Source organism: Dermacentor andersoni, chromosome 7 (assembly GCF_023375885.2).
Source record: "Dermacentor andersoni chromosome 7, qqDerAnde1_hic_scaffold, whole genome shotgun sequence".
Lineage (NCBI taxonomy): Eukaryota > Metazoa > Arthropoda > Arachnida > Ixodida > Ixodidae > Dermacentor > Dermacentor andersoni.
The window spans coordinates 62,176,776-62,188,910 of NC_092820.1; the positions used below are offsets into that span (position 1 = coordinate 62,176,776).

Genomic DNA, 12,135 nt, shown 5'->3' on the forward strand with positions numbered 1-12,135 from the left:
AGTTATTTATCATTTCTTTATTTCAATTAAGAACTGCAGGTAATTTCCCCTATGCTGTCCTTGGTGTCATTGTTCGTTGGCTTCTAATGAAATGACTAATAAAAGATGACACACACGATATCCACATGTACCTGTGTGTGTGTACGCCTAGCCAGCATTGTTTTCACACTGACTGCTGACATTCCTTTTTATTTGCCTTAGCAACAATATAACGGTGTGATGCTGACCCTTCTACTGCTGACAGCCTCTCGTTTGAAATGTCTTGCACCACCATATAAAATAAAATATATACGACGTAGTTCTGATTTTAGCATCGCCCCTTTCTCCCTGTGAATGTGTTACCTTCCCGTAAATGCCGGAATAGGCTAGAGCCGGCTTGCGTTTGCATTTATTTGTATCTTTATTTATTTTTATTTTACAGACTATGTTAACAGTAAAAATCTTTATTGATTATTGACCACGCGTTCTATCTATGTGTTCTTACAATCGGTCAGCGGGGGTAGTGATTTTCCAGCCTCTCCTGAACCACTGCGACGAATCGCTTCGTGAAACAAACAGTGCATCCCCTCGGACAGACCTGCGGCGACAACAAGGCGAGACACGTTTGGCGGGTCGAGTGTTGATTGCTGGTTCACTGTCGCCGTCACCGACGATGGGAGCAAGAAACACCTGGAATAGGGCGTTCTACGGCGTTTCCTCACGGACTCCGGTAACCGCTACGCTCGTTTGACAGAGGCTCTAGCTAATTGCTAGGTCATCCCAGGAACCAAACGTGCGCCACTTTGAGTCAAGCGTGACAATCGCTGTCTACGAAGCTCCCATGCTTTCTGTGTGTTCAGTGAACAAGAGTGCCGGGTGATTGTGCGCACCGTCGCCCTCAACGCGGACGCCAGATTTCCCTAGCCTAGGGACCTAGGGAGGACAGAGGGGATTTAAGCGGACCTTTTCGGATCCTCAGTGTGCTTCCATTCAGTCCTGCTAGACTGTTGAGACGTAACGTTATCCACTCTTCATGTAGATATTGTAAATAAACCCAGTATACTCCTCATTCTCGATCAGAACATGTTCCTCCCTTCAACAACGTCCTTAGCGTGGATGAGTCAGACGGCGGCATGGGCCAGCTACCTCTTTTGACATGCCCGACACTAACTTTTATAACTAGCGGTGAGACGGGCTTTGAGACGTTGTGCTGTGTCTGTGGTGCGTGCTTGGTTTTTGCTTTGATTGGTAGGCTTCATTTAGTGGTTGTTCAATTTAGAACAGTAGGGAAGCTGGATTGTTGATTGTTAACTAGGTTGTGTTTACCTAGTTGTGTTTAGCGAGCAGGACCAAGGCAGTAAAGCATCAGTCACGGATTTGAAGTCACTGTTGAGAGATGAATTGTTGCTTGTCGATGAAGAATTGTGCCTAGAGGTGCACAACGAAATAATGAAATCGGAAATATTAAAGCTGATTTTCGAACAGGCCAGTGAAAAAGACATTAAAATTGGGTTAGAACTTTTTAGGAAAACAGAGAAACGAAACTGAGACAGAGAGTGAAGTAGGGGACAGATAGAGAAAGAAAGAAAAACAGGACAGAGAGGAACGCGAGAAAGATCGCCAGTTAAGGAAAATGCAATTTGACTTTGAAAGTAAACGCTTGAAGTTGTCTCGAGTGAGTGAAGGGGCTTTGGAACGATCAAGCGAGGTAGAATCATGCTGTATGGGCAGACTGTTAAAGCCATTTGAAGTCGGGAACGACATAGGGTTGTTCCTAGGAAATTTTGAAAGAACTTGCGAGAACGTGAACTTCGCTCCGATTTACATGGTCACAGCGGTTGCTGTCTCTGTTGCCGTGTGAGGCTGCGGAAGTAATCGCCAGACTCAGTGCGCACGATGCATATGATTATACGAAGGTTAAAATTAGCCTTTTGAAGAAGTACCGCCCATCACCCGAAGCTTTTCGGTAAAGGTTTCAAAGCACGGGCAAGAAGAATAGCGAGGGACATCCAGAGTTTGCATATGGCTTAAAGGCAATTTTAGTCCAGTGGCTGAAAAGCGCGGAAGCGTATGAGAGTAGAGACATGATTATTGAATGCATGTGTCTAGAGCAGTTCTAGAAAAGCATTCCAGAATCTGTGAAGCTGTGGTTGCAAGACAGATCAAAAGTAAACACTGTGGAAAGGGCGGCCGAATTAGCCGAAGGGTACACAACGCGTAGAAAGCTGAGCGCCGAAGATGGAAGTTCGGACGGTCGAAATGGATTGCGGAAACAATCTTCATTCAAAAAGGGATCGCATACGAAACGATCGGAGCATGTAGATGCGGTGAAAAGGACGCCAGAAAAGAGCGAAGAGAAGTCAAATGGCGAAACCGTCCAAAAAGAGCAGAAAAGGGGAATTCGAATTTTTTAGACCGGTCCGCTGCTATAAGTGCCTCTTACTCGGACATATCACTGCGAACTGCGGGAAGCCTAGCGTAGTTTTCTCCTACGTGGACAAAAGAGACGAGAACATGGTACTTTTAAGCCCATATCTTCCCGACCTGCATATTAGTGGAAAACCATGCTGGGTGCTACGTGGCAGTGCCGCCACTATGGATATTGTTCATCAGTCTTACGTGACGGTAGAAGACCTCACTGTAGAAGTAGCATGGATCAACCAAGTTGTAGAAGAACACAGCGTGTGTCTACCCATGGCCAAAGTCAAAATCAGTGGACCGTTCGGGAAGCTCGGGACCGAGGCTGCAGTTTCCAAATTCTAGTCACTGCAGTACCCTTGCATTTCTTCGAATCGGTTCGATCAGTTACTGCGTGAGAAAGGGCTGAAACATGGAGCGGGCGTCATACAGGCGTTGACGCGATCCCAAGCCAGACAAATCCCGTCACTTTCATCTAAAAATGCAAAAGCCGCTCCAGCGGAAGTAGCAAAAGGGGTAGCCTCGGCAACACAAACGGACCTAGGCTCGAGGGATGAAAAAGCGGTTTAGGAAATCCTGCCGGCTGACCAGCTCAACGAGAACGTATCACAACACATGTGTCAAAGTTCATGCCAGCGGGGAGAGCTATAGCTGACGCGCTCGCAAGCGAGACAGGGTCGTTCCTATCAGCGGCTTCAAACAACTTTAATCGGCTCTTACGTGTGGACAGAGAGTCACCGGCAGCCGAGCAAAAGAATGACGTCAGCCCAGTCAAATTACAACATAACAGCTAAAGAAGGCATTGCTAGGCGCAACGTGACGATGCCCGAGAAAAGAAGCTTGTTATATCGGCACCACAGAGATCGAAAGGACAGGATTCTGGATCCTTTAGTTGTACCTACTAAGTACAGAGAGAAGCTTTTGGGTCTCTGTCATGGAAATAGCTGGTCTGGCCACCTGGGCCTAAACAAATCGGATGATTGCTCAGGACATACTACTGGCCTGGCTGTTTCAAGGAAGTAGAAAACTTTGTGAGATCGTGCGACGCCTGCCAGCACTCGGGTAAACCAGGAGAAACATCGAACGTTCGAATAAAGGTAGTGCCCTCAATATCAGACCCTTTCAGACGACGTGTGATAGACATGGTAGGGCCTCTACCAAGGAGAAAATCATGTTGCAGGTACCTGTTTACCATGTTGTGTCCGGCCACAAAGTTTCCTGAGACAATCCCTCTGAAAGAACTCAGCTCCACCGAAGTAGTAGACACGCTTTTGACAGTATTCGCCCGAGTCGAGTTTCCAGCTGATATCCAGGCGGATCAAGGGCCAGTATTCACCAGCTCACTGACTTCCACTTTCTTACAAAAGCGCGGGGTAAACTTGATACACAGTTCCGTCTATCAGCATCAGACAAACAGTGTAGAGAGGTGGCATATTCAATTCTTAAGCGAGCTTTCGGGGCACTCTGTTACGAACACAAGGAGGACTGGGAGATGTGTGTTCTGACTACTTCGCTTTGCGAACGGTTCCTCATGAGGCTACAAGGTTTTTGCCAGCAGAACTAGTGTATAGGAGGACACTCCGTCCTCCACTGAGAATGTCGAGAGAGATGTGGGAGGAAAGAGGACGTAGTCAAACAGTGGTTGAATACGTGCCAAATCTGCTGGAATGGCAAAGTGCAACACAAGAGCTGGTTGAAAAGAACATGGGCGCGGCACAAAAGAATGCCAAGCTCTATTACGACAGAAATTCGAGGCTTCAAATGTTTAATGCAGGGGACCAGGTAACGATCATCAGACCTTCAAGAAAGAACACGCTTGAAGTTCATTGGGACGGATCCACTGAAGTGTTGCAGACACCTTCAAATACTAACTATGCTCTGAAAGTGTCCGGTCGCAGGAAGGAGGTGAGAAAAATCCACTGCAATTTGATGAAGCCGCACGTGGAGCGGAGCGAAGTCGGTAACTTTACCATCGAAGAGCCGGATGACATTATTACCAAGTTTAAGGAGTGTAATGCGAGCTCCAACCCTGAAATCAGGCTGGAAGAATTGCAGAACACTCGGTAAGCACGGACACTCTTAAACCCGAGCAACTAGATGAGCTAAAGATGCTGCTAGGGGAATATCTCGATAAATTCAGCAATCTGCTTGGTATAACCTACTAATAACGCATGAAATAGAGCTAAGATCAACCGAACCAGTAAGGTCAAAGCCTTAGAGGGTGTCTCCATGACAGAGAGAAATTATAGAGGCAGAGGTACAGCGCATGTTACAGTTGGGAGCTATTGAGCCCGCTGAGGGTGACTACACGTCACCGCTAATACTTGTGGAAGCCCCTAATAAAGGTCCCCGTCCGTGTGCTGACTGCAGGAAGTTAAATGCCATTACAAGGGATCAGTTGTGCCCGATACCCAACATTCAGGAACGAATCGACAGAGTCAGCGCTGCTAAATACATTTCGACTCCAGATTATTGCGCGGGGATACTGGCAAGTTCCCCTTTGAGAAAGTGGCAGCCGCTATGCCGCATTTATCTCGCCTGTAGGCACTTTTCGCCCTCTCGTTCTCAGCCTCGGGATGGTGCCGTTCAGCTTCTCTAAGTTAATAGCTATTGTCCTAAAAGACTCGCAGGAGTTCGCATTGCGGTATCTTGATGACGTCGCAATTTTTTTCTGACAGCTGGAATCAGCATGTATCGCACCTCAGTTAGATGTTCTTGCGGTTGAGGGAAGCAGGCTTAATGATTAAGGCGGAAAAATGTGTTTGGCTGCTCGCAGGCTACTTATCTGTGTCATGTTGTCGGCCAGGGCACAAGACGGCCGGCTGAGCTGAAAACAGCTACAATTGGAGATTTTTTTACAGCCGCGCACAAAAACAGACATTCGTTTATTTCTGGGACTTGTTGGGTACTATCAACGGTGCATTCCGAATTATTTGCAAATAGCAAGTCCTTTAACGGACGCATTCCGAAATTGAGCACCGAGTAACGTGCACTGCATGGGATAAGGATGAAGAAAACGCTTTCCAAGGTTTGGAAACGTTATTAGTTTTTCGTCCTGTGCTTCGGGCGCCAGACTATACAAAGGAATTCATAGTTCAGCGCGACGCAAGCGACAGGGGAATGGACATGGTACTTAGTCAGGTTCATGATGATAATGAGGAACATCATATTCTCTATGCCAGCCGTAAACCAAATGTATAAGAGAGGAAGCGCTTCAGAGAACGAATGTGCCTGTTTGGTTTGGGCAGAACACAAGTTGCCGTGTTACTTGTACGGTGCGAGATCCATCTTCGAGACCGACCACTGCACTCAGGCGTGACTTAATCAAATGTAAAAAAAAAATGGCCGCTTGCTCCGATGGAGCCTCACCATCCAACAGTACAGCTTCTCCGTTAGGTATAAGAAGGGAAAGTTGCATAGCCATGCGAATGGCTTGAGCAGGCTAAGTTGAAACTCGTTCTGCGTTTAGGGATCCCGACTAACTTTTGTTGTCTTTTTAAAATTTTGTTAAGCCAAGACGATCCCCTTTCATTTAGAACGACTCCAGCCATGATTGATAACCTTGTCGGTACGAGATTCCTTCGAAATTTGCATAGCGAAATGCAGTATTTGTTGTTTCCGCACTTATGTTTTCTTTGAAGCCTTGCGGGTCTAAAGCGAGATCCAAGATAGTTCATCGCTGCGCAGAGCCGTGTTGTGGGGTTCGCTTTGCTGCTGCCTGTCATTGCGAGATGCTTTGGGGTGTATGTCAGCATTTCTCATCTAATTGCTGCGAGCGAATTCACCTCCCCTGCCACCAGCCATTCTCTTCCTGCCCAGCTGATATCAGCACTGGCCAGTCGAGATGTTCCTGGCCATGGAGGAGCTGTTACGATCAGCCAGCGGGGGTAGTGACCTCTAACCTCTCCTGCCCCGTTGCGATGAATCGCTTTGTGAAGCCAACGAAACGTCCCTTTCGGAGAGGTGTGCGGCGTCAGCACAGGTTTGGCGGGTCGAGTGTCGACTGTTGGTTAACTGTCGCCGTCATCGACGATGGGAGCAAGAGACTCCTGGAAAAAGCGCGTTCTACGGCGTTTCCTCACGGACTCCGGCAACCGCCACGGTCGTTTGACAGAGGCTCCAGCTAATTGCTGCGTCATCGTAGGAACCAAACACGCGCCAGTGTGAGTCAAGCGTGACAATACCAGTCTACGAAGCTCCCCGCATCCTTTCTATGTGTTCAGTAAAACAAAGGTGCGGGAGGGAGTGTGTGACCCTCGCCATCAACGCGGATCCTTCGGCGACTTAGGACGCTGCGATTGCACGAAGGTGGTACGACAGATTTCCGTGCCTAGGGATCTAGGGAGGACAGAGGGGATTTAAGAGGACTTTTTCGGCTCGTTAGTGCGCTTCCATTCAGTCATGCTAGACTGTTGAGACGTAACGTTCTGCACTCTTCATGTAGATATTGTAAATAAACCCAGTACTCCTCGTTCTCGATGAGAACATGTTTCTCCTTGCAAAAACGTCCTTACAGTGCACGAGTCGGACGACGGCTTGGGCGAGCTACCCTTTTTGACATGCCCGACACTGAATCTTACACTGTATCCAATACGCGTTTCAAATTTTATATATGCTCTCCTGGTGTAGTGCCAGACGGGAATGGCATATACATACAAACAAACACACACGCACAAACACACACACACACACACACGCACAAACACACACACACACACACACACACACACACACACACACACACACACACACACACACACACACACACACACACACACACACACACACACGCTGCAGGGGTGACGACTGCCCTGTAGCGTTCTGCACGCGCGCTTATCCCCATGAAACAGTCTAGAATATCAGGTAACAAAAGCAACACCAGTGACGGCACAAAAATGGATGGCGTGAGGTAAGATTCCGAAATCTCTGTTCTTGCGTACTTCTTTCCCACATAATTCAAATGCTTCATTTGCATACATATGGACAGCGGCTGTTGGACAGCTTATAATATGTAAAACAGGTTGCATTATGAAAGAAGAAGGAAGGGAAACGATCGATGAGTTAACCAGAAGTAGAAGCCATTACGTCACTTGCTTTCCTGAGAAAAAGAAAGAGATTACTTTTTGCAAAATCTTTGTGAGGCTGTCGCCACGCGCTTCCTAGGAGCGAACATGCGAGGCTCCATACACACGAGGATTGATGGAGTGAGCATGCGTTCGCTGCACCAGTTCACAAACTGCATGGCGAACAGAGTATGAAGTCAAGTTTCTCCCTTTTCTGTGCTTATCCTCCAAAATTATGCTCGGAGTCGATCTCTGGCACATACTTGGCCCTTGCGCCACTAAACACTACATCATCTTCATCAACATCATCATCATCGCCACCCGCAGTCCAGTGACAGCCAGTTTGTTTGTTCTATATTTTACAGAGCATGCGATAGCTCGATGGGTCTTTTGACCAAGTGTATGACAAACCAGTTCTGCTAAAATATGCAAAGCGGAGCTCACGAAAGGAAAAATTGGCAATTTTTCCGTTCGCGACCACAGGATAATCACGACTGCCTTCTCTTTCCCATTGAAATTCCTGTCCATGTATTCGAGCTTCAGAAAACGGATGTATTCCACAGCTAAGTAACGTATCATTCTGTGATGCGCCGTATACCGTAATGCCTTCGAAAGACTGTGCAATCTAAGCCCAAAGGCGGTTTGTCACATCGAGTGGGAGAAGCAAGAAGCTTACAAAAAGGAACACATATATTTTTTTTTTGTACGAAGTGTGTTAGAACACTGGGGCGAGGCAGTAACTGCGCTCGGTGACCGACGCCGTCTGCATGCAGGGCCCGTCTTCCTTGCAACGCGCATAGAGATACAAGAGCCGAAGAACACGCATCTGCCCGCAAGGGACGAACACGCGTGCAAGGTCACGTACGCTGTCGCGGCACGAGAAGCCAAGCTTCCCTAATCACGTAGCGCTCGCGCACGTTCCAACCGGCACGGCGCGCTTCCAGCATGGTGCGCGATCGTCGATTGTTCTAACGGGCACGTATGCGTCGTTTATGGCTGCTCTTTGTATTTGCCGTCGCCCGCCCCACGGTCACGAGGTACGGGACGAACATTCTCGAAAGAGGTGGACGGCACGACGAGTGTCTGAGTTGTGGATTAGCCAGCGTGTGACCTTTCCTTTTTTATATGGAACAGCCAGAAAAAAAAGAAGGAAGAAAATTGCACCGTGTCCTTGAGTATTTCTAAAAGAATGAAAATGCGGTCAAATTTTTTCAGGTTTGGGCACCTAAATACTTCCGTATTCTTCATACACATTTATCGCTTGAGGGCGTGGTTTCTATATGTTAAAATGTTTTTCTCAGCAGATAATGGGGCGAATTTTACACCCGACAGGAAAGATATTCTGCTCGAAACAGCAGTTGAAGAAGGTGCAACTGCCCGTGGTTCAGCAGTAGGAGTATTAACGAAGTATTAACGAATATGCCTCTTGAAATGTACCCCGATGACCATGACTGACCATGTGAAAGACTTCGCAGTTTTAGGTAAATTCAACATGCAGCAAACACACAGGAACCATAGCCGTGAAGGCTGGACGTGTACTAAATATCATTCGAAACGTCAAAATGTGCCACCTGATGTTGAAGAATATTGATACACGACTAACGTGCACCCTATTCTTGAATAAGCCGTTCTTGTATGGGACACCGAAGGTAAAACATTCGCGAACAGACTGGGAGGCATTCGAAACCGGGGTGTTCGTTTTGTCGCTAACTCGTCTAAGCTTCACACTAGCATCTGTGTCTTAAAATATAATTATCCTGGGATACTCTTGCAATGCATGATAGGTTCCTGCGCATGTATTTATTCAATCACATTGCTCGTGGTAAGATCGGATTCATTGCAAACATCTAATTAACACTACCGGCTTGCGCATCACAGCGGCTTGACAATAGAAGAAGAAAATCACCGCCCAAGCACTCCGTACAGATGGTTAACCACCGAAGCTGAAACGTGCGGCCCCGGTGTTTATCACTGGGTTCGTCCCGACGGTTCATTAAACGACGGCTTGGTAGGCTGCTGTATCTTCGGCACGCAGTTGCCGCTTGCGCTCAGATGCACGAGCCTGTTCTTGTGACAGGGATGCAGCATCGGGACGGCGTAGACGAGCTCGTTCCCGGTTCTTCTCGCGGCGTTGCTGATCGAAAGCTGCCTGCTCCTCAGGAGTACGTATGACGCGTGGCTTACCCATTTAGGAGTCAGAGAAAACTGCTGCGTGAGCGCTCGGCTGCGACGAAGAGGAACGACGTCACTAGCTACTGGCACAGCCAATCTCCCTTCTCGCTTTCTCCTTCTTTCTCTTCATGCATGCGCATACGGTTGTGCCGGAGTTTTCGGCGTACAGGCGACAAACGGGCGGGCGGACAAATGGGATAGCCATATACAGCTTGGCTGAAAAAAATCAGAAAATTTTCTTTGCGTACATTGGCCTACAAATCCAGCTTTTCCCCATGTAGTGTCAACCAGTGGGCCAAAGTGCCGAATGCTTTTGTTACAGCAGCTGACGATGTTTTCCGTGCAGCACTTAAGCAGCCCCTGTGCAGTGCGTATTAGATCATCGTGTCAGCAAAAGTTCATATTATGCACCTCTGTTTGCACCGAAGTGCAAGCCTGCGATTTCGTCATTCTGTGTATTACAGCCCGACTTGTGCAGTAGATCAGCGCAGCCGCGCTAATAGGTGTGTAGCTTACGAGTGCGTATACGATACGTATTATCCTTCTTAATTTTGTTGTAAAATAGCAAAAGTTTCAGTTTTTTTTTGTGGTCAGATCATGGGTGCAGTGGCTTGTAGCGGTGCCTTGTGGTCTTCTTATGTGTGCATAGGCATGTTTTTTTGTTTCATAATTTATTCACATTATTTATTCACGCTTCTACACTCACCGAAGCAGGGCATTGTTGTAGGGGGGGTTCTTACACACACACACACGCACACACGCACGCACGCACGCACGCACGCACGCACGCACGCACGCACGCACGCACACACACACACACACACACACACACACACACACAAACACACACACAGACGCGCGCGCGCGTTTGTTTAAGAAGCCCCCCCCCTTGCAACAATGTCCTGCTTGGGTGATTGTAGAACCGTGAATAAATAATGTGAATAAATTAACAGTTGCGCGCCTTGCTATAATGCTACGAAAGAACAGTATTGAATTTTTTGTCGCTCACGTGAAAGATTTTTGTGAGGACACTGCCATGTTCTGCTTGCACTCATGGTGGCACGGCTTATGAGCCCACCGTTATAGTAGGTGCGCTGCATCATCTGCGCTCAAACCTGTTGCCGATATCGTTCCAGATATGACATATTGAGGGTTACCTACGTTGATGTATTGTTGCAGCCCAGCTATCGATCGACCTTATTTCACCATGTCTCAGTACCAGGCCTGCCCGCTATCGTCCCTAAGAAAGTAGCTGCCGTCTGGAAGCGCTTTTAAAGCTACGATAGATTGGTGCTGCGTGTGAACATGGCCTTTGTACTCACTACATTAGAAGTGCAGACTAAAACCGTGGGGGGCAAAACGAGGCTTGTCGCCACCATCCTTAGATGGCGAAGCGCAGGATATTTGGTTGCTTTGTTCGATCGGTCACTCAGGCACCTCGCGCAATAACGTGATGTTCTTTTTTTTAGTTAGCACAATATATAATTCAACTTAAGTTTCGCGATATTCAAAACCTTTCAAAATAGATTGATTCGTTGCCATCGTATCGTCAGCCAATGTTATGCATACTTAAGGCGAACTCCACTGCGTCAGCGGATTCCATCGCATGACGTTTTAAGTTTACTACTCTCATCTCCTCGTCTAGTTGTCTGCCGTAGTCGACCGCGTTTCCCTTAGGCGCCAATACACTTCGACGTGACCGGGCGCGCGCGCGCGCGGTGGTTGCGCTACGTCACGCCAGGTCGGCTACGCCGCGTCAGGCGTAAATCCGTCCCCCTACAGTACAACGCCGCGCCCCTGCCGCAGCTGGAGTAGCGCACGCGCAGAACACCGCGCCGCTCCGTGGCGCCTGTCGTGGAACATCGAAAAAATCTTTCGCGCGCTTTCTCTGTCGGTAGCGATTGCGACCGCGGACCGGACTGTTGCTCGGCGATGGCACGGATGCAGACACATTCCGCAAGACGAAATTAAGCAGGAGACACACGGTACGATTCGGCGTCCGATCTGACGTGCGGCGCCGGCGCCACATGCTCCGGCATGCGGCATACGACGATTCGGGGCACACGGTGCGTGCATCCGAAAGATTGAGCGGCGCGTAAGCTCCGTCCAGATACAGCCCCCCAGCTTCACTTCATATCCACATCGAGTAATAATACAAAGAACTCTGCACAACACTGCTTCGCTTTACGCGAATACTGTCAATAAAATTATGCCCCTGCGAGTGATGGAACACTTCACAACGGCGCGTTGTCTACTGACGGCTCCGCCAACAACCAGTGATAGGGCCGGTAGGCCTAGCTAGGCGGACGCTGCGGCCGACGGCGCTGGCGATCCAACGCGAACGCGTCAAAGAGCGATTATTTTTCCCGAAACAATTAACGCTTTACATTTAGGTCGCCCGTAATTAAATACAATTGGTTTACTCGACGCAGTCGTTGCGAAGGGCAAACGTGCAAGCGAAGCGAGCAGCCTCGCTCAGACGGTCGGTGTGTGCTGTCTGCCC

The 12,135-nt window shown here is 48.4% G+C and overlaps 1 protein-coding gene across 1 annotated transcript in view; it reads right to left on the reverse strand.

The window, feature by feature from the left end:
* Positions 1-12,135, reverse strand: part of LOC126534395 (uncharacterized) — a 101,477-nt gene that overhangs the window by 45,357 nt on the left and 43,985 nt on the right. The gene's annotated exons all lie outside the window — the stretch shown is intronic.